Here is a 17,182-nt window from a genome sequence, read left to right on the forward strand (position 1 = left end):
AGTACATTTTCGCATGTCCCAGAAGATACACTAACTGGGTTTATAAACCCTAATGGCAACTTCCTAGATTACAATGCTATTTATTTTCTTCTGATCCCTCAGATCAATATAGTTTTGTGATGGAAACCCAAAGGAAGACAAACTGGATATCTTTAGAGCCTCAACAACATGAAAACTCAACCATGATTGAAAGCCCATATTACTGAAGGACCTCAGATGGATGTTCAAGGCCTCCAACTCCAGCCTTTCTCTAGGAAAAGGAAGATTACAACCCATGGTTCATCTTCCTCCATGCAGAATTGCTCTGTGAGGCTTTTGCCCATTGGGAAAATTCTGATAAAATTTTATGTAGGTTAAATATGATGGATTAATGAACACAATAATAATAACCGCTTTCCTTACATAGGAACCATATCCGGATCCATAGCGTTTGACGAAGAGTTCTCCATAACCCAACTGATGTCCATTCCATAATGGGCTAAGTTGTTAATAGACTCATCACTCATAATAAAAACAATGTTTTACACAATAGAGCGGGTTAATTGAAGCCGCTACCCACTAAGAAGTCCACCTCTTGTATTGGGCTTTATCAAATCAAACCCATCAGTCAAAACCCATCCAATAATCTATACTCATATACTAACTGGATGCTAACTCTTACGTACATGATGAAAAACATTAAAAATTCCCCACTGTTGCCTCCTATAGGAGTCTGAGAGTGTGACAGTCCCAATGTGGTTGATCATCCTCTCGGACCACCTATTGATCATCGCCTTGGTAAGCCAACTAGTTAATCAGGCGTAAGCCCCTCTCTTTGGGCAAATTCGCCCTTTGGCTCCTCAGCCTACGATGTATCACAGCCATTCCAGCTGGTGTTCCCCTCTCAAGGGCAGGTTAGCCTTTGTTTAACCCATTGCTTAAACGTGGTGCTGATGCATTTTTCAAAAGGGAGTCAATAGGGTTATCGAGCCTAATCTATATGTATTAGGTAAATGAAGAATATGCATGCCACACAAGAGTAAAAATAAGGGCCGACATTCTCTATGGGAAAGCATGGCCCTACGTGCATGTGGGGGCAAATGAGAGCACACGCGTTGGCATCATAAGGGGTGGGATTTCCATAGGCTTTTCATAGCACTGTTAATTATATCCATAGCCAATAAAGAGAAAGAAGACCGCCGCCCCCTTCCATAACTTAGTCTATGACGCCATTGATTTTAATAAGTAAAAACCAGAAAAAGAGTTTCACCGTTTCCCTTGCCATCGCTCATGCTACGTACCCACCCCAAATATAATAACCCTCTCTCTTCACTTCTTTTCTACTCTTAAATATTAAGAAATCAAGAAACTGGCCGGGTTCAGTAGCAGTACTCCCTTATTGTGTTGTTGACTGTGGGAATGCATGCATGGAGTTGTGTAGACAAATACACCCATTCCTTCAATTTCAATTTCAATTTCCATGACAATTGACAAGAATCAAGAAATTGGGCGGGCTCACTCCCACTCCCTAATTATTGTGTTCTTTGATTTACTCTCTACTCTTCCTTCTTTAATGGCATGGATTTGTAAAGACCAACGAACTGATCGATCAACCTATGTCTCTCCTCTTTTGGGGAATAACTACTGACTCTACCCTCCCCTGTAAGGAAAAAAGGTGTCGTGTTCCTGAAGCAATTAATATTTCCATGACAAAAAATTAAAGCAAATTTATCATAATGGAAATGACTACCTCCTATAATATCAATCTTGATTTCTTTTTACGTGTTGGGTGGAATTGGGTTTTCAATTAAAGAATCAATGCCCTTCATTTTATGATGGATATCAAACAAAAACATGCATGCTTCTTTAAATAACAATAAAAATTGAAAAAACAAAAATAATCAAGAATAAATAGTTTTCTTCGTTATTAACCTATTATACCTGTGCGGCTGTACTGCATTAGTAGTAAATAGGAGGAGGAGGCCCGTAAGCATTGATTGAATCAATGAGAAGTCTTGTCTGCTACAGTTGCTTGACTTGTGCTGTTGTTGATGATGCTTATTGACTGACTGCTGCCATAACAAACAAATTAATAAGTGGTAATTACCAATTAATTCCAATAAGCAACAGCAACAGCAACAAGTTTTGCAACTGCGAAGCATCATCCATCAGGAATTGCCAGCCATTTGCTGGTGGAGATCCACAAGGAATCCATGGATTCAGAGATTGAGAGATTGAGGGAGGGAGAGAGAGAGCGAAAGAGAGATAGATGGATTATAAGTTAAAACGGAGAGAGACTTTACATATACAGCGAATGAAGAGAGGGTTTCAATAATAATCCATTTATTTATAAGAATTTCGTACCGGAGGATTTTTGACGATTAAATCGGGGGTTCCCTAGGCTAGCTGTCTATTTCAATGTTTGGGCATCAGGAAGAATTGCTAGTTGTCTTTCTGTTTTACCAACCTATCAATTTATCAAAATAAAAAAATAAAAAAAGACAATAAGATTTGCTTGCTAGATTCGGGGTGGTTGGGTCCACTTAGCGGTGTCAAAACTTAAACCAAATTGATCAATCCGACCTAGCTGTTCGGATTCTGTTTGCGAGTTAGAGTATCATTCAGTTTCACATCGGTTCAGGTTAAATCGATTAAACGATCCAAACCAAACATTGAAACCGACCCCCAAACCCTAAAAACCCTAGCTAATTCTTATTTAAAAGTCAAAATCAGTCCATACCCGAATTTGAAACCAAAACAACCGAATTGACATTGATAGTACAAACCAAACCGAACCACCCGATTGACACCCTTAGTCCACTATATATCATGCCATGAAATTACGTACATATCAACAAAATCCTACGGCAACCAATTAAATGTTGTCACCTATATCTATCCCCTCCACCCCACTGTCCACATGTTATATGGGGGAAAATGTTCTCTGCACTGGGGGCTTAGCCACGTAGGATGCGCCAAGACACATGGGAGTTAGGCAAAAATGACCATCCTGCCCCAATATGTCTGGGTGTAGCGCCCGTGAACGTTCCCAGACAGTGAACATCACTACATATAATAAATGTGAGGCCCGGATTTCTTACATCTTCTCATGTGAATTAATAAATTTTTTTTTTTTTAAGAGAAAGAAGAAATTCATGTGAGAGAGGGTTTAGATTGTAAGGTTGTTGGGATTTAGATTTCCTACCCTTACCCCCCAACAAAACCATGGATTTTTAGTCCACATCGTCACATAATCATGTGTTAATTATCGAAAAATCTTCTTTTAATATTGTTATAAGGGAGAATATTATTTGTGCCGGGGATGCAGGCTGCGCCCAAACACATGGGGGTGGGCACAATGACCACCCTGCCCCCCTGAGTAGCAGGCCCATGTGTCTATGCACTTTAATTTGAAGCATGTATTACTAAACCAAGGTTTTAAAACTTGGACTTGATTATCAAACTTCTTTGGCACTCTCCTTTGTGTATGGTCTTCTTCTAATTGAGAATTAGTGGAATGTTTCTTTCTCTTTTGGTCCTTCTTTCCTTTCATTGCCAAAGCGCGCAATATGTTAACTGGTTTTTTCACTTCTTTGCTATTGCATTCTAGTCTCAACGTAATTGTTCCTTTCTATTTCGTAAAAAAAGAGAGGAATAGATTTGTTTTCCTTTGCCAACTAATACAAATATAATCTGCATCTTCATGGTTGCATTGTTCCTATCATGTTTTTTGACTGAGTAGCAAGCCTTATCGTTCTTGTTTTTGGGAGAGGGTTGGGCATGCAGCCAGATTTTGGTGTTGCTAACGGTATAAACAAATCACAAGTCTAGACACAAGGAAGATAAGAGGGTCTTTTTCAATTAGGGAGGAGAGAGGAAGACACATGGTGGATACCTTAGCAGTGTGCCCAACCTTTTCCCATATGTTTTATTTGTGAAATGAAAAGTTTCGCTACACCGCTAAAGTAATATGCACAAGCGTTTATGCATGTTTATCTCGCTCCTATTTGTATGAAATGATCTTGTTGTCCACCATGTACGACACTATTTTTTCGCATTTCATTAATTGACTACGGTCCTATGCTGCTTGCTCAGACAAAACCTTCTCTTGAGTGAAATTTACGGTCCCTATCTCATGGTTTGAGGTATCGGATCGGATTGATCAAAAATTGCCCAACCAGAAAGGTATCAGTCTAGACCGATCTATCAAGGTATTAGTGGATTGCTCCTTGGATAGGTGTACTCGGTTCGATCTCCCGATACGAACAAAAAAATTTTTTGGGGGTTTTTTAATCGCTTTTTAAAGGGTTTTAGCCAATTTTTTGAATTTTTACATATTTTTGAACGATACCAAAACCGATCCAGCAAAACCTGAATTTTAGTCATTGTTGGCCGATCCAAGCCGATATTGACCAATCCAAATCGATATCGAGTCGGTGAACGTTCCCTGGATTACGAACCATTCTCTTTCTAATGGGGCTAAATCAGTAAATGGAGAGGGTTAGCGACTTGAGTAGTTGAGTCCTTACACTTATCCACAAAACTAGATTAGGCAAATGCTATTCAAGTCAAATGAGTTCCAAATGCCGTTGGTGTAGGGAGCATCAACTTACACCAACTGCATCAACTTTTTCTGTTTTCCATTTATTAAGTACTGGAATTCTGTGATCGGTCCAGTTGTACGGATAGGGGTAAAAATGAAAAAAAAAATAAAAAATTCATAAGAAAATAGGGACACAAGTGTCATATTTGCCCAAGTTTGGGCAATCCCAATTTGTATCGATTGTTCCAATCCAATCCAGTTGATACCGAGATCATGAACCATGATTGTGATGGATCTGACTGTTCTCCAAAGAGCCCAATGCCGAGGAAGTGCCCAAGGGCATTCAAGGCTAGGGCTGTACTGCACACATTTTGGCGCATACCTAAAAGTATGTGCAGCACAATCCAATATCTAGATGCTCCCCTGGGCGTGCTAGGCTCCATGGAGAGGAGCTCAACTTTACCATATTTCCATCCCCAGATGGAAAAATTGACAGATTCTGTTAATAGATTCTTTCTGGAAAGAAAAAAATTTGTTGTCTTGCGAGAGACAGAGTCCACGCGTCTAAGTCATGACCCAACGACACTGACACTGACACATTGAAAGCACAGAAACTTGTTTTTTATTAAACAGTTGTAAATGATAAGGAATTACACGTTTTAAGGCGTCATATTTTAAAAATTACATGTGATACGCTTTACATATAGGTTAATACCATTAAGGTATCGTCTCTACCAAAAAAATAAAATAAAAAATTAAGGTCTATTAAGAGTGTTAGTACATGCAAACAAAATAGGATTTCATCAGAAAAAAAAAAAAGGATATGCTTTAAAACATTTTAATTATAAATTAATTTTTTCAATTACACCTTAAATAAAACGTGGATCGTGTTATTATACAAGTACCGTCCAATGTCCTGTAGGGCCAATCATATGGAACCCACTCCTGTTGTGGATCCAGGATCCCATTGTCCAGTCCATGTGGCTCTGGTGGACATTGGACGGTACTTGTACTTAGACACTATCCAGCCTCCCTTAAATATAGTTTGGCCTTATTGAATTTAAAATAAAAATAAAATTAGTAATGAATCATTATTTGGATCCTTCGCGTGGAGAACAGGAACTACTCACATATTAAAAGTACCAAATAAATTGATTATGTGGGTCCTCATCTAATAATCTTCCCCTCCCCCTTATTCTTCTATCTTACGCTTTTATACTTAAGTAAATGAGGCTCTAAATTAGTGGGACTAAAGATTAATTAAGCGAATTCACTCATCAGATTGTCAAGCCGCGAGCAATCACAAAACTCATGACCAAAATTCCATTCTTAATACTAATTGAATAGAAAGATGATATTATAAATACTGCTAAATTAAGCAACAAATTAATATTCATATTATTAGTGTTGAAAGCAGTGACAAAGCTAAATAAAGGGATGGGAAGTGGAATCAAATCATTACTTAACATAATTTGAGAAGTAAAATTACTATATTTAGTAAGAGTTTAAGTAATTACATAATCATGATTACAAAAATTTCAACTTTTTTTAATTAATAATTTCTCTTCCTTCTCTTATTAGCTACGGAGTCTAATGGATTGGAAGTGACTGTTTGGAGCAGAAATTTTAGTAATAGTAGTAGCAGTTAATTCCTTCAACCAATTATATATCTTTCCCTAGAGCAGCTCACAATCCATCCAATCGCTAAGCGTGAGAGCGAATTGCAGAAGGAAAAACAAGTTTGGCGATGCCATAAAATATTTTCTTCTTGACACTCCCTCTCTTGGGAGGCAAGGTTGGTGAAACCCTCCTCCTCGGCACCTCATCCACTACTACTACCTTTACTGCAACACCCGTCACCACCACCACCACCTCAGCCGTGCTGATGCCCTTAACGCTATCAGGCATCTCCTTGCCGTCGCTATCCAATTTCTCAGCCTCAGCCGCCACCATGTCTTCACTGCCGGCTTTAACCCTTTTAACTATCTCCTTGCTGTTCCCCTCCATTCTCTCTCTCTCTATCTTTCTCTTTTTAATTACTTATGAAGCTACTGAGCAAATGATTATGAAGGAAGTTGGGGAGAAGGATACTAGTATATATAAGGCACAAAGAGAAGAACGATTCAACTTCCGTAATAAACTTCCTTTTCATGATTATCAATCTTTGGACAGTCGATTTGGAATCTAAGAATAGTCAGAAGCATATAAAATTACGGGCCCACAGAGCACCGGCCTTTCATTTTTTTTAATATGAAAAAAGGGTATTTCCTAGAAAGAGGATCTTGTAGAATTTAGGACCGATTAAAAGTAGAAAAAGATATCAAATTGGAAGTGCCTCACTGCCTTCTATGCGAAGTGATTTATACGTTAATCCAATGCGTGCATGAGTGGTAGTACCTCACGGTTTGTGCATAATTAAGTCTCCAATTCCTAAAGTGTGGTAATGCGGCAGTGTTAGGTGGAAATGTTGACATCTGACAGTTGCCACATCCATCGGTCTGAGCTCATCGACATGGATGGTTGGATGCAGCAGTTGTCAGGTGTCGACATCTCCACTTAACGCTGCACTGCCACACTTAAAGAAATTGAAGAGGATAATTTTTTGACTCGGATCATATGACATGGCCAGAGAAAAAAGTACTAGATGTATATCTAAAAATATATATATGCCATATGGGTGGGCAGGGGGGGTTCAGACACCAAGATGTTTGTTACATAATAAATAAACTTAAAGTGTATATTAATCTACATGCACCGATGACATGTTAGAGTTGGTTTTGGATCTAAGCTGACAAATTGAAAAACTGAACCAAAAGAAAAGGGGGGAAAGGCTGGCACACCACCATTGTATTGTAAGCTAGTGTCCTCCATGTCCATCTCTCTCTTCCCCTCTTTGAAATGACCCCTTGCCCCCCTCTTGTGTGATGCTTTGTCACATGCCCTCATTGGTGCCACCTCCTAGTTTACTGTATTCGGGCAGTCTATTTATCCCTTTCCCATGGGAATCCAAGTTACATTTGAAACATTAAACTTAAAAAATAAATAATCGGATAGGGTTCATTGAAAGTCAGCGAGCCCCAAAGCTAGAGGGAGGTGGGGTAGTTATTTTATGCCCATCTATACCTGGGCATAGATCCACGCTACTTTCATGGTTCTTTTTCCTATAAATTATATTGAGGGAGATTAGAGAATTATTTAGCATTCCTTTAAAATGTGGATTTTTATTGGAAGCATGCTTTTTCCCCCTTTGCATACAAAAAGAGTATATGGTTGGACTGGGCACTTGAGCAGATTTACCAAAACTGCCCAAGCCCAATAGAGGTCAGAAATTTCAAACTCTTACATGATAAAAAAAAAAACATTACAAATTCTCCACTGTTGTCTCCCATAGGAGTCTGAGAGTGTGACAGTCCCAATGTGGTTGATCATCCTCTCGGAGCACCTATTGATCATCGCCTTGGTAAACCAACTAGTTAATCAGACGTGAGCCCCTCCTCTTTGGGCGAATTCTCCCTTTTGCTCCTCAGCCTACGATGTACTACAGCCATTTCCAGCTGCTGTTCCCCTCCCAAGGGCAGGTTAACCTTTGTTTAACCCATTGCTTAAACGTGGTGCTGATGCATTTATCAAAAGGGAGTCAATAGGGTTTCCGAGCCTAATCTATATGTATTAGGTAAATGAAGAATATGCCACACAAGAGTAAAAACAAAAACAAGGGCCGGCATTCTCTGGTTTTTTTTGGGCGGGCGGGCGGGCGGGCAGGGGAGAGCATGGATCCGACTCCACTAATTCCAAAGCCTGTATTTCCATCTTACTTCCATGACTTCTCACTGTACCACGTGGCCTGACAGCTATCCAACGGTTGAGATTAAAAAAATTCAATTTTTTTTAAAAACCTGTTTGAACCACTTTAGACCCCAAAACAAACCCATCCACCGGTCCAAACCCACCCAAACCAAACCATCAACACTCAAACCAATGTAACTCCCAGATTATTAAAAATAATTCTCAAGTCTAACAAACTAATCAGAAAAAGAGAAAAAACTAAAACCCTAAGAACAATCACCATAAACAGACTACAGAGCCCCAGTGTTACTACCAAATTATTAAAAAATAATCTGAGCCATGGTTCGATGGATCAAGCTAACCAAATCTGAGAGACTATGCCACAAGATTCACAGTAAATGTTCATTAAAAACTCAAGTATCATCTTCCATTGGCTGGGACCGTCAGCGAACGAATGAGGGACTTGCATTTCGTCGTCTTCTTGCAGTAAAATACAAACCCTGTCAATTGAATGGAGCTGCAATGGAATTGGTGAAATTGAGGACTGAAGTCGATTCAGAACCTCCGAATCAGAAACAAAACCCTAGGACACAAAATCGATGAAACTAAACTATACTACCGGGAGAGAATTAACGAGAGACTAGTTGAACACAAAAGCAAATACGAAATTAAAATATCGATAATTAGGTTTTTTTCTCTTTGAAATACAGGTAGAAAGAGAAAGGAGAAGCAGAGAGATATTACACGTCTTGTGGTGGCGAGGTCATTATAGTCATGGATTGTGAAAGAATCCGTGAACGGCGGAGGACGATGAACTGCAGAAACAAACAGAGAAGGAGAAATAGAAGGAGAGGAGACTCAGCAACGAGACATCACCAAAAACTGGTTTCGGAAAATGGCCGATTTCCTGTGTGGAAGAAGAACAAAAGTGAGCGGAGCAACGTTCTTGGTTTGAGTGTTGATGGTTTGGTTTGGGTGGATTTGGACCGGTGGATGGGTTTGTTTTTGGGTCTAATTAAGGTGATTCAAACAGGATGTCATAAGGTTTTTAAAAAAATTTGATTTTTTCTAATCTCAGCCATTGGATGGCTATCAGACCACGTGGCACAGTGAGAGATCATGAAAGTAAGATGGAAGTACAGGCTTTGGAAGTAGAGGAATCGGATCCCTAAAGGGGGACATGGCCTTGCATGCATGTGAGAACCAATGAAAACACACGGCATTGACATTATAAGGGGTAGAATTTCCAGCGGCCATTCATGATAGGCGGAGCAGTCATTTCACCCTCCCCTCCCCGCGGTCTTGGCTTAGACGATTAGTTCCCTCCACATAACTTTTCTCTAAGAAACAAAACCAACCCATCTCCCCGTACTGCCGGAAAAAGGTGCTCCAATTTCGTAGAAAGAAACCCACAAGATTTCGGTGGTTTCTGAATTAGACAATCGCGGCATGTTGACCTAATTAAGCGTAGACTTCAACCTCTGGTTAATTGAGATGGAGTCTCTGCAGCGGATAGAGCACTGCTAATTATATCCATTGATTTTAATAAGTGAAGACCAGAAAAAGTCTTGCCCCTTGGCCTTTCCCATGATGAAAGTCTTAAATCAAGCCTTGTGGTACCAATTAATCATGCTTTCCTTTTCTTCTCTCTCTCTCGGGGCTATTCCTTTCAGGGGAAAGATACATTGAACATAATAAAAACGAGCAAACATACGTCGCTCTTGCTCTTGTCCATGTCTGGTTAGTGGTTACTCTTTTAAGTTTCAAGGAAGTAATAAATCAAGAAATGATGGAGTGAGAGCCGTGATAGTCAAAAGCACCAAACAGTGGAATTGAAGTATTACATAATTGTGATAAAATCTGTGTTCACATCTACTTCCAAAAGTACAACACTAAAATTTGCGACTTAATTTCCTTTTATTTTGTTGGGAGTGGGGGCTTTTTTGGACTTCCATATTAATCTATGAGACTTATGAGAGTTTTTCTTAGTTACCACTCTAGCTAGTTCACATGTGTTTGTTTGAGGTGGTTAAAATTTCATGGACAACTAACTACATTTCTAAGTCTTTTAATCCAAAGGAAAAATTACGTCTACTACCCCTAGATTGGAAGATTCACATTTTTGTCTCCTGGTGGTGATTTGTCTTTACATACAAATTGTGATTCAGATTACTAGTGTCATGCATTCTCTCACTTTATTGATCCATATTCTACCATGCTTGGCTCGTCTCCCATCTCTTGGAGAACTAAGAAATAGATCGAGTATTAGTTTTTCATTCCTCTTACAGTCAAATATAACTACCACATAGGTTAGGAAGATGAGATTGGCTAAGGGCGGTCAATATGGAACAAGACTTTGTGTGAACTTCGTAGATAGCTTTCTTTAGTTTATATGTTATGGAGGAAGTTTCCCTTGTAGCGTCTGTTTTTTGATCATTTTGTTTGATTGTCCATTTGTAATTTTTTACAGTTTAAAATCCATATTGTACGATTCCATTTTTTGTTGTTCCCGTTTTAGTTAACTATGGTTTTCCCACATCCATGGTCAGTGGGGGGAATCCTTTGTATATAGATTTCTGTGTATTGAGCTGAGTATGGGAAACAATTTGGAGGACATTATCGACTTTGTACTATATGGAATTAGGTTATAATGACCCTAGATTGATGTGTAGTAAAATTAGGAAGAATAAAGTAAAGAATGATAATATTAAAGTTGATTTAGGAGTAGCTCCGATACATGATTAATTATAAGGATATCATCTGAGGTGGCAAGACCATGTGCAATGGAGGCCTTAAGAATTGGGATGCAAGACCTTGGGATGCTCCATTGCGAAGGAGTGCTTTGATTCAAATTGAAGAAACTAAAACAACTAAAGGCATGCCTAAAATAACCCTAGAAAAATTGATAAGAAAAGACATGAATAGTTTAGACTTGTAACAAGTATGACCTGAAATATAATTTATTGGAATCCCATATAATTGGGATAAGGCTGTGATGTTATTGTTTTTGTTGTTACATGGATCGATAAATCCTATTCCATGAATAGAGGAAATCTTTCTCCACATGTTATTATTCTCCATTCCCTGCAGTAAAATACAATTGAAGCCATTGATGTTAACAAATAAAAAGATTGAAAAAAGGAGGAACGACTAGAAAATGACGCAACCTTCCCCATGTTTAGGGTCTCAAATTGTTGAGTACAGATCAGCTACCCACATGGAGATGAATAGGGATAGATCTTACCCGTTCATGGGACATGGATCTCATACCGTAGAGGTGAGTCTCACACCCTCATGAAAAGTTCAAATCTGTCCCCACCCATCCCCATGTGGATAGTAAATCTGACCTCCAAGTTGTTTTGTAGCTATCCGACCTCAGTCACTCGTATACATGTCACGGCACCAACTTTTGTATCGTTTTCTTTTTCTTTTGGATTATATAATTAGTTGGTTACTCGAGATTAATAGAATGACAAACGTCACGTCAAATTTGAGTTTTTTCGGGTTTTTTTTGTCCTTTCTTTTGGGTTTTGCGGTCAAAATTGAGTTATTAAAAAGCATAAGGAATGAAGCTGAAACTAGGGAAATGTGCATTTAACACATTCTAAAAACGAGCTGTATACGTCTCTCTCGCGCCCTCTTGTCAATGTCTTGCTGACTCCATAAATCTTCATTCTTTCAAAGTTCCAAAACAAAACAAAGTAATAACATAACACATGACATGCTTGGCCCATGGAAGTCTTTATTGGTGATAAAAGCAAGTTTTCACATTTTTTTTTTTGTAAATTACCACACTACAAGTCAAGGACTCTCCTCGTCTGTACAAAAGTTGCACCATATTTATCTTGTAATTTTATTTTTGAAAAAAAGAAGGTTGTCAAGTTGTGTTGCACTTACGGCTAGACACAAGAAAGAACAAAATGATTGCCTAACCTCAGTTCCTTGTGAAATGAAAAATTGTATCCTTATGAGATGCTTTGTGCATACTTTCATTAGGTTCCGCATTGGTGCAGGGTCATGCAACATGGCAACAATCTCCCTCTGTTACATCGTTTCATGAGTCTAGATAGGTTTCTTTTTATTCAAAGTCTAGTTTCCTAAATTTCCTACAAAAGGACAATGCGGAGCTTTGAGTGATAGGGACTCTGGTGAAAAAGTCTTAATATACAAATTGTGGTTCAGATTACTAGTCATGCTGCCACTTGATATTCTACCATGCTTGTCTCGTCTCCCATCTATTGGAAAACTAAGAAATAGAGTATTATTTTTTCATTTCTCTACAGTCAAATAATTACGTCTACCAAACTAAGAAAGGTCGTGTTTGGTGCATTGGTCAAGTGCTCACTTGCTGAACGTTTCGTTACGGGTTCAAGCCCTGGGAACAGTCTCTCTAGAAACAGGGGTAAGGCTGCGTACATTTGACCTTCCCCAGACCTTGCTAAACATGGGAACCTTGTACACTTGGTACGACCTTTATTCCTCAACAGTCAAATATATTACCACATAAGTTAGTAAGATGAGATTGGCTAAGGGCGGTCAATATGGAACAGGACTTTGTATGTACTTCGTAGATAGCTTTCTTAGGTTATATGTTATGGAGGCAGTTTCCCCTGTAGCGTCTATTTTTTATTTTTTATTATGCTCTATTTTTTTTGATCCTTTTGTTTGACCGTCCGCCAGCTGTAATTTTTTACCATTTAATATCCATACCGTCTGATTCCGTTTTTTGTTGTTTATGTTTTTGCCCTGTAGGATTGTACTGCCCAGACACGGGGCTGTGCATAATTATCGCCTAACCTCCACTCGGGCAAGGCGTTTGGGCAGGGGTAAGGCAGACATTGCATGTAGCCCCGTGTCAGGGCAGCATGGTCCTACCGGGCAGCTTGGCAGTAGAGGATCCAAATTGATTGAACTGAGCTTATCTCTTTCCTATGATCAGTCATTATGGAGTTTTGAGTGGGGTTACTATGAGAAAGAACGTCATCTGGTCGTGTCAGACACATCGCTCCGATGCCCTGATTGAAGGGTGCATAAAATGATCTATGCATTTTTTATCATTTTTGGGGTTCTAAGGAGGTCCAATGGTCATTTCATGCGTACTTGTGTTAGGGTGCATGGGTGGTGTCCTCTGCGGGACCTAGTGGCATTCTTTTTGTTGGATTATTATTAAAAAACTTAGGCTGCATTGGGGGTACTTTGCCGCGTGCCCCTTCCCTAGTATGGGCCCAATGGGATCATGTGCACCAGTATCAAAAGGGAAGGACAGAATGGTCATTTAACTGTTCCATGTGAGAAAATGTGGAGGTTACTTCTGGGCAATGTTCTTTTTTCCTTTTTCCTTGTTTATAGTGCAGAAAAACACTAGAAATGTGTTTAGATTTGTTGATTCACTTTCATATTCCAAATGGAGAAGTATTTTGAAAATGTTTTTGTACTCTCCAAAAACACTTGCATGAGGTTACATGGCCTCTACCTTAACTTAAATCAGAAACTGCACACGAGCACCCCTCTCCCCCAACAAGATTATTGTAGCAATCCTTTTCATGAAATGTCCTAAATACCCCCTATTTACAGATTTTTGTTAATAACCCCTCCAATGCCTGAAACTACACACAGGCATTGGAGGATACCATCCCTCTTTTAATAATTAGTAATCACATCAATAATAATAAAAATCTTGACTGCTATTGAAAAGAGAACAAGGGTCGTGTTAAAAATAAAGCACCATCCTTCTTCTTTTGATGGTCTCACCACCCTCTCCCAAAGAAATATAAAGAATCTAATCTCTGAAATTGAACTATCAAATGAATTTCTTATTCTTGAAATATTTTAGATTGATGCAATCCAAATAATTTCAATTTTTGACCAAAAATTTATCTGTTGACTATTTCATGTAATCAAACCGATATTGAAATAGAAATTATACCATATCTGGCCTAATCAAAGCAAAAAAAAAAACATCTTTACTAACCAAACCAAAACCATCTACTGAGTACTAATTACATCAGAAATAATTTGGTTGCAACTTGGGTGTTCTTGCTGCCCCCAATCAATAATTCCCTTCCCTTTTGGACCATTCACAAATACCCCCTTAGGTTTTAGTATTTTTCAAAAATATTCTAAAGGATTCCAAATTAGCACATATGATTGGAGCAGCAGGAACATGACTGCAACCCGGGCAGCAGCCAAATTTTGTCAACAATTACAGCCTACATATGTACACCACAACAAAGATCCGAGGAAGGTAGCTTATTTATTGTTTATATATAGCAGAACAAATGGACAGCCCCAGTACCTAGCTAGAGAGACAGGGAGAAAGGGAGAAAGGGAAAAAGAGAAGCAGCAGCAGCAGCAGCCCATTAAGAAGAAGAGGTGGAAGGGTTGGGAGGCTTTGCCGTAGTGGAAGAAGAGATTCTGGGAAAGCATTTGGCAAAGATCAGTTTCTTCACCGCATTCCCTCTCCTAGGAGGTGCCATGGTAGTAAACACCACCGCAGCTGTCTTCCTCTCCTTCATCTTCGACTCTCCCTCTTCTTGGGTCGACTGATGATCATCACTTCCAAATAATCCTTCCCCAATCTTGGGCGCCGTTTCACCTTTCATGCCTCTCCTTTCGTCTTCTCTCATGCTCCATCGATCCATCCTCGGCTTCTCCAGGTTACTACTAGTACTACTAGTACTGTCTCTTCTACACCAATTAATTTCACTCTTTACCAGGTGGAGTGGAGTGGAGTGACCTTTAATTCTTTAAATGGAGTTGAATGGAGGGTTGTTTCGTCATTTTAAGTTATGTACTTTTCTTTTTCTTCCAAGTGTTGGTCCAAAGGAATGGAATGAGCGGCAAATGGGCTTGAAAGACTTTTCTTTTCTTTGCTTGACTCCCCCGAAGCCCACCAACCTAGCATGAATGGTGGTGGGCCTGCGGCGGCGTTCGAAAGCGCGTAGAAATATCTCTACTCTCTTTTGCAAATGCGTGTGGAAAATGAAGAGTGAGAGCAGCCAGCACCGAACGTGAGCAGCACAGTACGACTTTAAGTTCTTTTGTTCATGTCTGTTGGATAAGAATTGAAAAAGTATAGAAAACTTTCTTCAAAATTACTCTTTTGGTTGCGATTTGCATGATAGAACAGTAAAGGATGCGAACTGTAGAAGACAGTACAGTATATAACTGGGGGAGAGTGGAGGGGCCACACATGCGACAGCCAATGAGAGTGCGCATTGATATCTCGGGGACAGGATTTCCACCAGTCATGAGTTCGGGTCATTTGTCTCCCAGAGACAACTTTTCTCCTATAATATAATTACAGATAACCCACGAATGGGTTTGAAGGTCAAGGTTTCATATGGTAAGTAAACTGAATATTTCATGATTGGATAGACCTTAAAGTGGATGAGTTCAACCCCTCATTAACAAACAACACTCATCTGGGGTTTTAAGAATCGGGAAATGGATCGGTGAATCGGTTGTGATTGATCTCAATTTCCATCGATCTGACACGACTTACTCATATCCAAAAACTTAAAATTTCCTGTTTTGGGAATTGAGATCTGATTCTAGGGTTATTGAGCACTGATTTAAACCGATTCCTATCCGATCCAAAGCAGATTACCCTCATACTCGTACCCTTCCCATAAAATAAATAAAAAGCAAGTAGTGATCAACTGAGTCCATGGACATCGACGTGAAAATGATGAAGTGATGTACAAGCCCGACATTTCTACATGATGAGTAAGAGAAAAATGATGTTGTGAAGTAGAATATGATTCAGTGTACTTGATATGGAGAATGAAAACTAGTTGGGAGGTTGAAGGTGAAAGATGCTTATACGGGTCTATCAACCTAAAGTTGGTTTTAAATGGATTTGGGCTTGGTTTTTTGAAAAAATCAATTGGATTGTTTGTTTAAATGTGCCCAGGCCCAGTAGTACACTATTATTAAAAGGGGCCAGTCAAGACAAAATGGGCCCAGTCCAGGCCAGCCCGGTGCAAACTAATCCAGCTCACAAAATAAAAAGAAAGAAAAAGAGGTCCAAATCTGTTGAGGGGGTATGGGGTTTGTCAATTAAAAATTAAAGATTTTTTTATAGGAAAAGAAATAACTATATTAGAAGCTAAGAAGAAAATTATCTACATTAGACCTATTTTTAGATATTCTAGCATGATTAGCCAAGATATGAGCAAGGATTCTGAAAGGATTTGGACTGCAGTGAGTTATGAGGTATTGATTCCTTGCATCACCATAAAATAATATTTAATAGAGAATATCGAAGAGAAATTATAAAAGGACCAAGTCCTGAAAATTGATACTCGTACTAAATATATATTATAATATATAGTATTATATAATAGTAATACACCCTAATATAATGACGGTACATAAATTCGGTTCGGTTCTAATTGTTGGTTCCTATGCTGGTACCGGAAAGTAACCAAGTCCTACATCGATTCTATCCACCAATTTTTGTATTGCAACCAAATTCTATTCGACTCAATTTTAGTTATTCAATACAGATCTAATTTTGATTTTGGTTTTCAATTATTTGACAGTGTTACCCCCTCCCATACTCCCAATGGTTTGATCAACCATGCCGATACTTGCACCCAAAAAAAATAGTTGAGCTTGTTTAGACTCTCTTAATATTGACCTAGGTACAAACTCATTTGTTCAAACTAGAGTTGTGTTGGGCCCTCAAGGTCAGAATTTTAAAACACAAAATCGGATATAGAATTGGTCATTGGGGATTCCGATCCAAATCAGATCGGAATTGATGCTTAAGAACCCTAGAATCAATCCCAGATCCAAAAATAGAGAATTTCTTAGGTTTTGGGGTGTGAATTGGTCGTATCGAATCGGTGAAATTTGGGATCAATCACG

The sequence above is a fragment of the Telopea speciosissima genome, chromosome 1 (genome assembly GCF_018873765.1).
Source record: "Telopea speciosissima isolate NSW1024214 ecotype Mountain lineage chromosome 1, Tspe_v1, whole genome shotgun sequence".
Taxonomy (NCBI): Eukaryota; Viridiplantae; Streptophyta; class Magnoliopsida; order Proteales; family Proteaceae; genus Telopea; species Telopea speciosissima.